This window comes from Cyanistes caeruleus, chromosome 1 (assembly GCF_971803275.1).
Source record: "Cyanistes caeruleus chromosome 1, bCyaCae1.hap1.1, whole genome shotgun sequence".
Taxonomy (NCBI): domain Eukaryota; kingdom Metazoa; phylum Chordata; class Aves; order Passeriformes; family Paridae; genus Cyanistes; species Cyanistes caeruleus.
Window position 1 is genome coordinate 19143491 of NC_141701.1, and position 12404 is coordinate 19155894.

Consider the following 12404-nt stretch of genomic DNA (forward strand, 5'->3'; position numbering starts at 1 on the left):
AGGAACTAATCCAGCAAAATGCCAGCACATACTGTTCAACTTCCTTAGGGCTGGGCCAGTTCACACTCCTGGTGTACAGGATGTGTGCACATACATGCAATATGTCTTGTCAAATTCGCAGTGCGACCAAGCTGCAGGCAAAAGCGCACCAGGCACTAACACAAATCCCTCACTCTGTTTTGTGAGGAAGGAGGTTTGTACATGCTTTCCGAGGTGACAGTCCTGGTGTCAGTCATTTGGCAATTAGTCAGTGTTCATTTGTATAAAAACAACCTCTAGGCAAGTATGTAACTCTGGCAGCTTGAACCAAATGCCCCATTTAAGTTCCCTTAGTCATTCTGGAGGCACTGACTGCCATGTAATGCTATGAGGATGCTGCATGCCTTTGTTAACTATTCTAAACTACCACCTCTGGTCAAGACACTACCATTTGTGTGGTTGCAAAACCCATAATTGGAAAAAATATGAATTTGAATTAGAACTTCTTAAAAGCCTAACCTCTTTCTTAGTTTTTAAGGAAACCTATTTTTAGTAATGTAAAATAATTCAGGATTTGTTTCGGTTTTTGTTTCCTTGTGAAAAAGGTAAATTCTTAAGACACAGAAAAACATACTGCACTCTGTTTCCAGTGCTGCTTCAGTAAAAATTAAACAGAATGCAGAATGCACACGCAGTCCCTGAAGGAGGGACCAGAATTGAGGAATGCAGAACTCCCACATTCTCAGGCCTATTTCCCTAGGAACAAACTAATTTGAATGAGGAAGCGTGGAAGTACACAGTTCTAGAGGCACAAACATTTGCACAGATCTGTTTTTGTGATTAAGAATTTTCAAATTATTCCAAAGGGAAATTCAGTGTCAGTATAAATTTGGGAGAAGTTGAAAAGAGATAACCAGTAGGTGACACTAAGTTAATGGCTCTGTTTGAAAAGGTTCTTCACAGAGAACTGTGGGCTAGGTGTGGCTGTTCATAAGGTTTCACAGTACCACATCCTCTTTTCAGATTAGGCACTCAACAAGAAAGAAAATCCTGTCTGTACACTAGCTTCAGAAATGGCAAACTTGGAATTTCAGACTTCAGCAGGTAGGGATATAATTCTGATTTTCCTAACCAGATCCCTATTGAATTGAAATGGCATGGGGCCCTTCTCTACCTTGACCATTGATGCTGTTCACTGTTCAGCAGAAAATGTCACTCTGAAGGGACAAGACAGAATAAACATGGGCAACAAGGGAATTTGGCAGTCCCTGATACTGCTCTGGGATACTTCAGGTGTAGGTTATTTTTTGTTTACAATTACTCTTGAAATTACACTGAAAAAGACAGGAAGCCATAACAGCATCTCTTTAAGGAGGGTTGTTTTCTTAGCAGAAAACTGAACCAAACACCTGCTGTCTTAGTATTTCAAATATAGCTCAATAAATCTTTAATTTAAGAAGCTCTATAAAATACAGGTACCACACCTAGATATGAGGTTTCTCTAGGCTGAGGAGAACATTTGGATCTTAGGCATCTCAGCTTACCCCTACAATATATTTTAGCATCAAAAGATGCACTGCTCCTTATGTTTAAGTTTGTAATAGCTAAGTTCTGTGACATTCACTGTCTGATTTTGTCTTCCTACCAAGAAGTTGAATACATAAATATTATGATTTTGTTTGTTTGTTTGGTATCTAATCTAATCCAAGAGAGGCTATTTATAATTAGGACAGTCCAACAAGTCCATTTCACTTTTAATGACAAAGCAATTTTTGCTTTTCTAAAAAAACCTAAGATTAAAAAATCTTAATACAGTAATTTAAGTTCAGATACTAAAGATAGAAACACAATGCAAATAAAATGTACAATCAAATCTGGGGCATTACTGGAACACATATATGAAAAATGTTAATTAATTCACAAGTGTCCTGTACGAGCTTATTACAGGAATGAATACTAAGCATATGAAACCCAGCAGAAGTGAGTATAAATTAAGAGTATTTTCCTCCACTTAACCTCATCTTGCAAAATAATTTTATCAGATTTCAAAAACATGCCACAATTTTTTGACACTTTTGTATACTGTACCAAATTTCAGCTTCATATGGTCTGAATTTTTAGGGATTCAGATAAATAAACTTTGTTGCCTGCAGTTACCGAGTTTCTCTGCAAAATTATCACAGCCACCATCCAATTTATATTTATGCTTTTTTTTTCTACAAAACAGCTAAAAAATTAACATTACAAAAATGAGTATTCTAAGACTAAATATGTTTTTTTCTTATTTTTCCAAAGTATACTTACACTTGGATGTTGAAATGGTCCATTCTGCAGTAACATGTCAACATCTGTTAGAATATCAGTGATATCAACATGGAAGTTTTCAAATATAGCCTTGAGGGCCAATGCACATCTTATGGAGACTTCTCCATATCTATGGCAGAACTTTAGTTTCAGCTGCAATTACACAGCTCTTTATATAGACTACCTTATCAAATAAACATGACATGACCTCCAGGTCTTCAGTTCCTACTTATCTGGTCAGTAGTGGCTTATTATAAACAAAACATTCTGTTCTTTCAGGGAGTTGTATGAAATTGAGTTTGGACCCCAGGGGACATGAATGCACGTTCATAGAGACACCCATGCAGTTTAAGGGTGTTCACTAGTTATGGCACTTGTTGAACAGAGTCAGTTTTCAGTAGACACATCTTCTGTCTTTGCATCATCAACTCACCCATATTTTTTTTTCCTTCTTTCATTATGTGTTTTACAACTGGAAACTGGAAAGCACCGACAGTATAATTGATGACTCCATGGTATTTACTAGCTAATCTCATCCTCCACAGAGGCATGAATTATGCAAATGATAAATAATTGCTTATGAAAGGTGTTCAGAAAATTGATTATTCATCAGATATTTGAATCATAAGCAAACACTATTGACTTAATTATTTTTTTTTCCCTTTTTGCCATATATGTGTAACTATTTTTTTTCCTTAACACTCACTAAATTCTTATCAAGTTGTTAACGCACTGTATTCCTGTAAGGAGGTTGCTTGTACTTGCTCAGAAACAATAGAGCCAGATTCCAATTCACTTTTTATCTCGACTGACTGGTTCATTCTATTCATAAAATAGAATATCCTTTTGGTAGGATACAGTCATAAAAGTTCAGTCTGATTCTGTACCATTTCTGAAGACTAAGCAGTCATAGCACAACTCAGATTTAAACTAAAGGCTTGCTTCAGAACATTAACACGAAAAATGTTTTGTTATCAATATCTCACCACCTCATGACTCATGTTCATAGGATTCCTCATGTTCATAAGATTCCTCATGTTCATAGGAAAAGCCACATACTTTAAAAATCCACAGTCCTTCTTGGGGTTTTAACATTAATAATATTCAAATTAATAATGTCTTTAAAATGATATAATGAACTGGTTCTGTCTGTTTGAAGAAATAATCAATTGCTTGTCACTCTCATTATGTTTGGTTGGCACCAAATCAGTTTCCAATTCAGAAAACATGGCTTTTAGTGATAGGTTACGTGTGTTCACTGCAACCTCTTGATCTGAAAATATCTAAGATGTAAGATCCTTTCAATTCACTACAATAAAATTATTCTTCTCAGACACCTGGAAAATACAGACTTAGGAAGAGTGATAAGCAGTCAGTTCTATGTAGAAATGCCATCTAAAGTACAGTGATATTTCCTAGATAAGCAGGTCCAAAATATCGTCAGAATATATCTTAAACCAGAATAAGGCTAATGGCAACATCTAATCCATTTGATTGCAATTTTTTTTATTCTACTAAGAATTACTGATTTTCTCTTTTACTTGCTCCTGCTTAGGCAGTGCATTCTAGGATTAAGGATTAGTTAAAAAAAGACTGAATTCTGTTCCAGTCTTTGCTACCTGGTTTTTTTGTGGTTGTTTCCCTTAAGTAAAGTATACATATGAAAGCCTGTGGTACATACCTTTTCCTGAGCCACCTAAATTTGTGAAGGACATTCCTGAAATTTTCTTTTGAATGAAAACCCAGAAGTATGTTGATCTTACTAGGAGGAAGTTCTGCTTTTCCTTTCTTGTTAAATCTTGCTTCTTAAGGAACATCTGGTGTCTCTCCCCTCCCCCACTGGCACCACATCACGAGCATATGCCTGATTCATTTGCTCCCATAATATCATGTAGAAAACTTGTGGATGGTTATTCACACTGTCCTTTTGGGGATAATTACTACAATTTATCCTCAAAAATCAAGTCCATTGCTTCTAGCTAGCTAAATCATTTGAAGGCTGTCCATTATTGTATTATCTCTGAATTAAGAAAGTTTACCCTTTATACCATAGTTTTTTTCCCTGAGATTTCCTATCTTAACTCCTGCATCTCTCCCACATTTTATTATCTTGGCTTTGATTACTGTTTGACTTTGATTACAATTTCCCCTGAAATGATTTGCAGTGTGCTGTCTCTCTTGTGTTCAGCTGCATTTAGCTGCAAGGCTGTACACACCATTGAGAACCTATGCAAAAACACAGCTTTACAGGTCCTTCTTCCCTCTTACTAATTTTTTTCTATTTGTTTAGATGGGATCTTACGTAGGCTTCATTTAAAATTACTAAAGGCATATCTTGCCATTTTCCTTGTATTTCATCTGAGGATGAAATATTGTGAACATATATTGTGTACAAAATCTCAAAAGAACAGTTATTTTCATAGGTAATTAATGGTTATCTGTCAAGGCTTTTTACACCAGTGCTTCAGGATCAAGACTCAGAATTTGTAAGTGATTTGACTGACAGGGGTTAAGGGTGAAGCACTAGTGACATGCTGTTTACCACGGAAATAAACCGTTGTATTTCCCAGAAGTCAAATATTTCTTCCAACTACAGGTCCTAATATTAATAAATAATGCTATGTTGGAAATACATACAGCACACTAGTTTAGTCATAAACCTTAGTAAGGTCAGCAAACCTCAGTGAGAAGGGAAAAATAACTATTGTCTAGACTTGATCCACTTTTGTATGAAATACAAAGGAAAAAATCAGTTATTTGAATTGGAACTTGCCTCTAGAGTTCCTACTAATTTGTTGTTAATTTCTGCCTTGGGTATGGCTCATATCTCAGTGTGATTGAAGAAGATTCCAAGGCTGCTCCAGCAAACGTGCTCTGGAGCTGGCACAAATGGAAATGTCCGGGTGTCAGGCAGCAGAGCGTGCCAGGGCCGGTGCTGGCACTGGATGGAAGGAGAGATGACTCCTGTGTGGGGTGCAGCCAGGTGGATGAGCTGCTCAGATGGGTGGCAGAGCTAAAGAGGGGGTAGAAAGGTTAATATCTTAACCAGACGAATATCCCTCTGGCCAGTTTAGGCCAGCTGCCCTGGCTGTGGTCCCTCCCAGTTTTTCTGCACCTCTCCACTGGTGGAACATGAGATAGTGAGAAGTCTTTGACTCAGAGTAAGTGCTGTTCAGCAACAACCAAAACATCAGTGTGTTATCAACAATATTCTCATACTGAATCCAAAACACAGCACAGCTACTAAGAAGAAAATGAGCTCTGTCCTATCTGAAGCCGGGACAAGGTCACTAAAGCAAATCTGAAAAAACCCAGCACTGCAACCTTTTAATACTTTTGATTTTTTTATATCCTCAGTAACTTTCCTTCTTGTTTTGTTTTTTTTTGCATAGAAAGCTTTGATGGTTTCTGTGGTATTAAAGGACCTCTGGTGTTACCCAAGACTTCATAAAGAAATTAAATTGTAATAATAAAGTTAGAAGACATCTGGATAAGTAAAAAAGCAAAAATCAACTACTGTTTTAATAATGGTTAGCAAAACTATAGTTTTCTATAGGAGTCAATAATCATGTGGATAAGAATATCTGTTGTACTTTCAGGAAGCTTTCCACAAATTCCTGCAGCAAGGAAATTAAGCTATTGTAGGATGAGATGGCTCCTATTTAATGTCCTTTAAAGTACAGTAAGCAAGAGCCCAGACTTCACAGCTGAGGAAGAGAGATTCTCAGTGCAGCCCAACAGAGATGCATGCTTTTGAACTTACTGCATTATTAGGCTAAAGAGGGTAATAAGGTATGATACAAAATTATGTGGAAAAGTAAAATATGCTGAAAAAAGTTTAAAATTGTTTCATAATACAAAACATAAACAAATAAGCAAGTGAAATTCACTGTTGATAAATGCAGAGTAAAGGCAAGTTTTCCTCTAAGTGCCTAACTATGTTTATACATACACGGTGATGAGCTTTATGTGAGTTATCCAGTAGAGATAAATGAGAATATCAGTCAATGGATAACAAAAAGGCAAAATAAATATGAATTATTAGGAAAAAAATTAGTTAAACTATTCTGTAAATTCTTCAAATTAATATAGCTTGAACTGCTGGTCACACTGTCTCAAAAAAAGATGCAAGGTATTCAGAAAACATACTGAGAAAAGCAACAAAGGCTGTGCTTTCTAGGAAAGCACAGAAAATAATAGAATGTAGGCAAGCAGAAAACAGATCAGAGGAAAACTATACACAAATTTCTTGTGATGAGAAGTAGGGGAACCTAATGATATTACTATGAAGATTTTTAAAACATTTTGTTACACAACAGCTGAATCACAGAATTCATTACCACAGGATGTTGTATATGACAAAACTATGAATGGTTCAGAAAATAATTACAAAAATTCACAGAAAGCCCATCAAGACCCAATAAGCAAAAGAATGCAAATGCAAACTCTGGTTTCTGGAAATCCCTATGCCACAGATTGCCTAAAGCTCAGAGGAAATATCAGCAAAGTGTCCTTTCATATTTGACCTCTTCTATATTCTTTCCCTAATTACCAGCTGCTGCTGGCCACTGTGGAAATAGGACACTAAGGTGGACATGAGTAAAACATCACCTTCACCTCACCCTGCCCAGCCAGCCTGCTGTAAGGACTTGCCATGATACCACCCCATGTCCCTGCTCTGGAGCCAGATGTTCTTGTCAAGTGCTTGGGTCACTTGCAGTTTGAGGGGGGTGACCTCTGCAGGTGGAAGAAGCTCAGAAGGTCAGGTCTGGGGTCTCAGGGAGATACAAAACACCTCAGTCACTATGGATGCTGGAGCAGAGAGAGAAAATCTATTGTTTTGGTTTCATTTTTCTCTCATTTTTAATCTCCTGAAGTGAATACAAGATGGTGTGGCTTTTCCACCTCAGTTGCCTCATCCAGAAAATTGGAAATCTCACCAAGTACCAGTGCTGATAACTTAATTTAAAGGGGAGTCATGAACTTGAAGTGTTTCTGGAAAAGAATCCAAATAGACTATCAGAACATTCTCAGATGTCTAAGTCTTAAGGGCTCAGAAGTTGTACAGGGAAACAGATGTGAAAAAAAAAAGCATTGAAGCGTTACCAGGAAGTCACCTTTGGATCTTGCCAAACATCCTGGATATAATATTATATTATAGTGGCTGTAGACTGCCCTGAGAAGTCAAGTGTGACCCTGGAAGGGCAGGGAATGTATCCTACAGCAGGTTTGGATTTAGCACAGAAACATCCCTCTGTGCTGGCACAGCTGCACCGCCAAGTTTGCTGGCAGGCAGGGAGAGGAGCCTGCTCGTGCCCTGACTCCACAGATGCTGCTTTGCACTCTGGAATGCAAATAGTTGGCACAGGAGTTTCACAGCACTGCTCCTCAATGTGCAGTCAAAGGATAACGGATTCTTTGGTTTTCAAAAATTAAAGCTAATCTTCAGAATTCAAGGTCTTTAGGAAAAGAGATTATATTTTATGTTTTCTGTTTTTTTTTTTTTAAATCCAAAATAATATTTTACTGTCATGAAAAGTTATTGTCAGGAATGGAAAATCTGTAACAATTAAGAGATGAAGTGCCTACAGAAGTAAGGGGTACTGAGAAAAGCTTGTAACCCACTATATATATTTTATGTTTTAAAAATCAACCTGGAAACAGTTTATCATCACGTATAATGGTCTATTCATGTATGACTCACCAAAGAAAATGGTACTTTACCAAAATAAAGTAGCAATGCCCAAGATTTGCTTGCCAAAGTCATAAAACATGTCAGAGTAATTCCTCTGATAAGGTATAAAATTCCTGCTTGAAAAAGGTGCAAGATTCAGCTAAAATAATTTTAAAACATAGTCAGAGGGATGGTTTTCTTGCTACTGATGCACAGCACAAAACACTGGGAGCTGTTGCTTTGCTTTCTTTAGCAAAGCACAGAGACTTTGAGCGTGACCATAATTTTTTTCCCCAAAATTTTGTTCCATGCCCAAATGAAGAGGAACCTGAGGACTGTACCATGGACTATGATCACTTGTGATTTAAACTTTCAACATGCAGGTGTTCTGACTGCTCAAGCGCTTTGATAAATTGCTGAGGAGCTATCACTTATTTTCTACCAGTTTGAATCAACTACCAGCTGTATCACCTGGTGAAGGCAACCTTTTACCTCTCTTGATGATACTGCATTTCTCCCTTGTTACTGATGGAGCAGTGTGACATAAAATGAGCAGTATGACATAACATGGAGAGTGCTGGCTGCTTTTTTAGAGCATCTTTCTGATAGTTCAATAATGCAATCAGAGTAACAGCATAGATATATCTCTTCATTCTACCGGAGACCACAGGAAACAGAGAGTGAATCATCAGAATTAGTGAAGTATTTTAATAAATACCATCATTATTATGACTGTCAACACTTTTAGGAAAATTGAAGGGAGGCAGAAAATTTGGATTTGTTTGGCACTGAGATTGTACTTAGCTGAATGAAATAAATGGACATAAAACAAGCCAGTGGTCCAAACAATTAATCATTTAAACAAATTTCTGCAAACTAAAGTCATGGCTTCCTGATGCTGAAATCTTTTTTGATTAAATGATTTTGTTTCAAAGGTGAATGTAGGCATCACAGGTGTGAATTAGTAGGTGCATAATGTCTACCCACCTACAAATATTTTGCATTCTTCATATCCTCCATGCTTCCCATATCCTCTGGATTAAAAATATTCTACCTGATTATTCTATTTTGTATATAATTCTTTATTTGGCCGTTGGACTTTGTTTGCATTTTTTAAAAATAATTTCATTTTCTCTGTTTTTATGAAATTCAATTGTTATAAGCCTTAATAAATAAAAATGCACCACTTGTTTTCATATGATGCTCATTTGCAAGTTACCTGAAAAGAACAATTTTTAAATTAAGGTATTCCCCTCTAAAAAATTATTTTAGCCTCAGTACCATAAGGCTTCTAGGCTTTTTACTATGTAATTTGTATTCAGTATTCTCTACATAAGGATATCAAACTAAACACCATTTCTGACATTAAATATTTTATTTCAAGCAATAATTCTTCTAGAAGGAGATATGTATTTTGTTTTCTAATTCACAGAAAAACAGCAATCTTTCATATGAAATGTATAGTAAATTTTTTAACTGAATAGTATTGGCTTTTCTGTAACTTCTGTCAAGACTAATGTTTTGCCTTTACATTTTGAGGCTAGCAGGTAGAAAACAAGATAAAGTCTCGTTTTGTTTGTTTTCTTATGCATGCAGCATTTACTTATGTGATCAAAAACGTTGAGGTCAATTAGAACTTTGAGACAACACATTAAAGTTCACTATTTCTCAATAGTCTTAACGTGCAATATTACTTTTAAGAGGCGTGATGACAAGGCAGCATGAAGTAGCTATAGAATTCACTTTCCAAAGTTACTCACACTGGATGACACAAGGACTTGCTTGTACCACAAACATTCCCCACGCCTCCTACATGGACTGCACGTAAGCCTGCAAAACAAGCTTTAAAGTGCTGCAGGGCCTTGGAGGGGTGGTTTGGCAGATTTTTACTGCATGAATAGCAAAGGGGAGTAAGCCTCTAGTGGTGATATAAGTAGGGATTTCAGGAGCACTGTAATGGTATGTGTTCATCAAAACAAAGTGCTACCTGTGGCACATTATGACCAAATGGTCTGGATGTAGAAGCTGTGTTTCCATTTTGCAAATTGGTCTGAATCAGGACAATGTTGTCTCAGTCAACAAACCAGCATCACTGGGTGGTTATTCTAGGCAGAATTCTGTCCTGGGAAACAGGGTATATCACACATGTTTGACATCCACAGCGGTGTTTTGACTGTTTTAATGCTTCTCATTTTATTTTACAACAAGAACCTTCTTCAAGTATCAGCATAGTTACCCTGAAGAAAAAGATTAAGGAATAAATTGAGTGCAGCTTGCACAATCCCACAAGTCTTTTGAAAGAGGTAATTAGAATTTTGAAGGCAGATTGCCATGCCATATTGCAAATAGGAAAATCTTGCTAAATTTTGTGGTCTGCCATGCCTCTTGCATTTTACAAAGGCATCTTGCATCATTTGAGGGTAGAACATTCTCATAAATATTAAGCAGAGAAGCTGTGGTTCATTTTATTGTCAAGCAATATTGTCCTTTCTTTCCCCCAAATTAATTAATTTTTCCCTTTTCTTAACAAAAACTTTCATACAGTCAGATGTTAGTACCACTAAATTCAGACACTCCCCTCTAAAAGAGCTGCTCTTCTAACACTTCCTTGTGGAAGTTATGAGCCAAGGAAAGCATAACAATGCTGGCCAGTCAGCCCTGCTGCGACACAAAACACACTTCATAAAAAATACTTTATTGCCATCTACATATGTAATGCAGAGTTGTATTTCTTTGACAACAGGATCTTCAGAGAGATCTCCAGTGTCTGGAAGTGCTTTGTGTGTAAGATCTTTGCCTTTTGTTTTAAGGAACTATGCTTCAAGAAGAAAATACAAATATTAGTCTAAGGTTCAGTGCAAATAGCTCCATAGGGATAATCTCCAAGCCATTTCCAGTCTTCATACTTTTTTTTTATACTGAAAGATGTGTGATCTCACCCAAACATACTTGAGATACTACACATTTAGTCCCTGTTACAGATCATCATAATGCTTTTAGGAAGGAAAAAACCCTCCTAAAAATTTCAGTGAACAGTTATCAGTAAGTGCAATAGATTCTCCTTCCATTACTTAAAGTTGGAGGCTCCTGTGAGCCACTTCATTATTTACAGAAAGCAATTGATTCTGTTGTACTTCAGTAACTTGCATTCCTCTGATGTCCTTTATTCTTTTTCCTCTTTCATGGTTTTACTTATATAAAACACAGGAAATGTTTTAACTAATGCTGTTGTACATCTCTAAATTAAGTTTTCAACTGCTCAGTGGGCTGGTTCTGTAACAAAAGTATGGTGCACTCAGTGAAAAGAGGGCACTGCACAAGTTGAGACTGAGGCCTTGCAGATTTAGGGAGAAAATGCTTGGTTTCTCTAAAAGTTGAGACTCCAAGGAGACAGCAGAAAACTGTAAGTGACAAAGTGTTTTCCTATATGATAATAAACAGTGGATTGCCTACTTGGAAATCTTATTCTTTGCATAACCACTAGACAAACTATTTGAAAGTGTATGAACAATCCCCTCAAAAAATATAACCTTTCAAAATATGGCAGTGAATTAGAACAGCGTGGCTAAAAAACAACAATAAACTGCCTGACTCACCCAGTTTTCTCAAGGACATATTTTTGCTTGATGTTGTGAACGAAGTACAGCTGTTTTGCAGAGTTACAGTGCTAAATGCTTCACATAATTTTATATGCTTCATATAGTTTAATTTATTGTTTTACACAGTTGATGTTAAAGACAGACACTAAAGTGCCTAAAGCTGCACTGAGGAGACACCAAATTGTGTATTAGCTTAGTGACAAATAGCATCTTTTGAGGCTTCTTTTCTTAAACACTTGATCTCACTCAATTCCTTTTACTATCAAGGAAAAGGCTCCTTCAGGGTAGACACTGGGGGGAAGAAGCTAAGAACTGTTCCACTCACAAGAAGTGAAGTCCTGTGGCCTTTTATTTCACTGTTGAGAAGTTTTGACAAAGGGTGTGAATATTTAAGGCTGTATCTTCCATTACAACCCATGGCTATTGTTCAGCAGGACAAAATTTACAAGTGAAGAAAGCAGTTATTTACCACATCTGATGTGATTTCCTGCAGAAAGGGCAAAGTATCATTACATGATTTTCCAAAGAAAGGACACAGTACCATGAGTCACATACCCTGAATGAATTCCTTATATGTACAGGAACAAATCTTGCATTACTGACCTCTAAGAAGGTACATTCTCTGGTGTTAACTTTATAAACCATATCCTGGAAACTTCTCCACAGGGAAATCTCATGCAGGAATATCGCTTCAGTACAGAAGTATTTAATAGCACTGGTATAACAGCTTGACCCCAAGGTGTATGAATCTAGTGAAGAGGCATGGTCAAAAATGTAAAAGATGCTCAGAGCCAATTTCTTCTGGCTACTTGGGTCATACTCTTAACTTAGCTCTGTTTCTGGGTCAA

General features: G+C 36.8%; 1 protein-coding gene across 19 annotated transcripts in view; it reads right to left on the reverse strand.

Annotated features, from left to right (window-relative positions):
- The window catches only part of OXR1 (oxidation resistance 1), a 258539-nt gene that overhangs the window by 77685 nt on the left and 168450 nt on the right, over nucleotides 1–12404 (reverse strand). The window lies entirely within an intron of this gene.